Genomic DNA, 3,740 nt, shown 5'->3' with positions numbered 1-3,740 from the left:
CTGAAACCGAAAAGTGGAGACCCACCCCAGCCAGTCGTAGTTAAATTTCACTAGGGAGTATTACTACACTTGGAAATTAATTATAAGTACTCATAAAGTTAATAGGGGCACCACCTCCATTGAGGTATTAATTAATTAATAATTAATTGATTAATTAAGAGGAAAAATAATTAAATCATATCAATCAATCGTATACCTGAAAGTAGTGAACTCTGAATACAGGGACCCCATCTTCTGATATCAAGGAATACACAGATATGACTTTCTATAAATCAAGCTATTCATTTAACTACCAAGGGATAGAAATGAATGGGAAACACTAAGCATATATACATATATACAACTAAAATGAATGAATGAATGGATTAATGAATGCATGGGCCAATTAAATTAAAAAAGTTATTGCCAACAGAATGAATGAATGAATGTCAAAAAAGAGTCAAAAACGCACCAAGGGCCAAGACTCTAACTACAGCCAATAAAAATTGAATTTTAGCTCTGAATAGTTCTTGCATCAACTTGGAGACAAAAGCATGGTAGATGGTTTTCCTACTGTTTCCGTGGTGATGAAGGCTTGATGATGGGCGAACTTCCCAGAAAGCACCGAGCAAGGCAAAGCAGACTCAGTAATCCTCCGGTCGCCAGAGTGACAGCCAGATGAGAAGCGCTCCAGTTTCAGTGAAGCGCTCTGGCTCAGCACTTCTTCAGGAGAGTGAATTTCAGTCTCAGACTAGCTGAGGCCATGTAGTGGACACACAGCAGGGAGGTGTCCCAATCTCGGTGCATTCAGTGGCAGGCTGCAGAGTTGGATGCATGGAGCTCTACACTAATCAGAGTCCTTGGAAAAGTCTTTAAAAGGACTGACTGTGACTCTTGTTGCAGAGGAACATTCATAGCTGCAAGTATGTAGGCCTACTTGCTTTATGTCAGCACATCTAATATATGATAATCAGTTAATGACCACATCAAACCTCCACATGGGTATCAAAACCAAACATGACAGTATGATACAATACAGCCAACTAAAGCAGGGCACAGTATACACTGCAGAGCGTTGTACTATATTGTATAGTTTATTGGCACAAATAAGACATGGATAGGTCAAATAGCAAAACAGCCTATAAACACACAAATGTATGAGCATTAAATCAAAAACTGAGCATGCCCAGCTGCTTGCAAGGGATTGAGTCCTCATCAACAACGGTTAAAGTTACCCATACATACAGATGAGCACAATATCCTCTCTGTACATTTAAGACATCAAATGCGAGGGTCACATATCAACAAACCAGCTTGTAACAACACACACATGTATGAACATTGTAAATACCAACAAAAACAGGCCAGGCTGCCTACAAGGTATCCAGTCCTCATCAACCCCTCATCACATACAGTGCTGACAGTGAACAATAAGGTCAATTGGGAACAGCCCTTACCTTAACACAAGCGAGGCCTGCCTTCACTGTCCGTTGGCTTAGATTTTTTGGTAAATCCAAAATTTGCAATTAAGCATCCTTGTTTTCTTTTTGATATATCTGTATGCTGACTACAAAACAGAGAAATTAATAATGGCGATTTGGTGGCACTGAGAAAGTTTGTTTTTTTCTGATCTTTGAGTTAAAGTGAGTGAAGTTTATGATATCGCGCCACCACACTTCGATGGTGATGGCAAGAATAGTATGCATGCCGGTATCTTTAAAGTGAATTAGAGATTAATCATACATCATTATAAATCATACATCAATAATTTTAAGTATGATCCATGATCTTGAAGATGCTGAAAAATAGAAATGCATGGCAAAAATAGCATATATATATATATATACATATAATAGCATCAATATTTTACATTAGACCCCCCAAAATTTCACAAATCATGTTTTCAGGGGAGCTCATATCTTATTAAGAGGGGCCCTTAAGAGCTCCCCTGTAGTTTGCACCCTGCTTGGCACTCTTTTGGGGGAACGCATTGATTACTAATTAACTCCTTTGTGTGGAGAGAAAAACTGACCTTCAAATGAAAGAGAGATACATTTATTATTGAGTTATTACATAACAAAGGTTCAGGAACAAGACCACGCCCGATCTCTCACTAAATTCAATCACCTGCGCCTCACTAACTAACCATCCAGCAGTACCAACGAGATACTCCTTCACCTCCATACGGAACCCTTCTCCCCCAGACGCTGCAATTCTGATCAGCTGGGATCCAGACGCTCCATACGCATCCATGCAATGGCCCACTCGGACGCGGCTCTTTTCCATGCGATTAACATCTTCAACCAGATGTTTGCTCACCTCCAGCGAGCTCTCATGGAGACGGTCATCCCACCCCCACGAAATGATGATAAAGACAAACTTTCCAACACTATGCAGACTCTACTTCTGTCAGTCCTCTCGCTGGCAGCTCAAGTCCTCCCGCTCTTCCGGGTTCATTGTCCACCACCAGGCCGCCGCACACCGATGACGTCACAACGCCGCCCACTACAACCAAGCCCAGACTTCTTCAGCCCCGGCTGAAGGCCAGGCTGAACTTCACATGTACTTCCGACTTAACCTTTCATCCTAGATTTTCCTGTTTATTTCTTCGGCATCCCAACAAAGGTGCTCATTTAATTATTATTGCCCACACTGACTCCCCTTTCTGTCATTATGTTTCCACGTTAACATTTTCAAGCTCGGAGGATTCTGACCCATCTTTTTTCTTTTTATGCCTGATGGTTATCCCATGGCTAAATCCTGGTTTATTCATATCTAAGGCAAGTGCTTAAAGGACCACTCTGCTATTTTCAACCTTCTATCTATCTATCCGAATTGGCTATAGCGCAAAACAAGCAAACAGAACAGTTGTTTTTTAATGTTCCCCGTGTCTCTTGGGCACAGTTTCAAAAGCATACAGTCGATATATTTAATGAAGAAGGAAAAAACAAAACCTTGAGCTTCTTCACTCACTATGGCTTGCACTGAGGAATTTATTGCTTCAATTAACTGCATTTACTGCCAATACTGTGTGGACGTCCACTTAAAAGTGGCAATATTTTCTTTTAAGTGCTTAAGCCAAGTCAATTTTTTTTCGTATAGCGCCAAATCACAATGAAAGTTCGATGACGTTGTGAAGTAGTGTGGGCTCATGCAGTAATTGTCTTTATTGTTAAGCAACCAACTTCTCCAGGTTAGGATTCCTTAAGTGGTCATCGTTCAGGATGTTTTTACTGGGAGCCAAATTATCCACAGATGTCTCCTCCTCTCCATAAAAAACAGATCCGGTGATTAAAATAGGTAAAAATACTGAATGAAGCAGTTTCATGTAAAAAATCAGTGTTTCTCCAACGCTGTTTGGCGGACACAGGAGGGGCTGCTAGACGCACTGCTGCTAACGTTTGCTTAGCTTGTTTCTCTGATAACTTAAGATCCAGACATCCCATGACTAAAATCCTTCATCCGGTTAAAAGATATAGTTAAAAACAACCAAGATCTAAAAAGTTTATCATAAAAAAGTGGCCGTATTATCTTGTATCTGTATACTCCTTGGTAGACGCCATTGTGGTGCACACACAATGCCAACGCGTGCATCTTGTGTGCGTATACTCTTTGGTAGAGGGGGTATGACGCCATTGACAGACGACCAAGTGAAACAGACCATTACCTTGAATAAAATTACAGATTTCTCTGGGTTTGAAAATTGTTGGAAACATCTGGGATAATGTAAGTATTCAACTCAACAAAATATATAACATAGG

The sequence above is a fragment of the Thunnus albacares genome, chromosome 15 (assembly GCF_914725855.1).
Source record: "Thunnus albacares chromosome 15, fThuAlb1.1, whole genome shotgun sequence".
Taxonomy (NCBI): domain Eukaryota; kingdom Metazoa; phylum Chordata; class Actinopteri; order Scombriformes; family Scombridae; genus Thunnus; species Thunnus albacares.
This window is presented reverse-complemented; position numbering follows the sequence as displayed.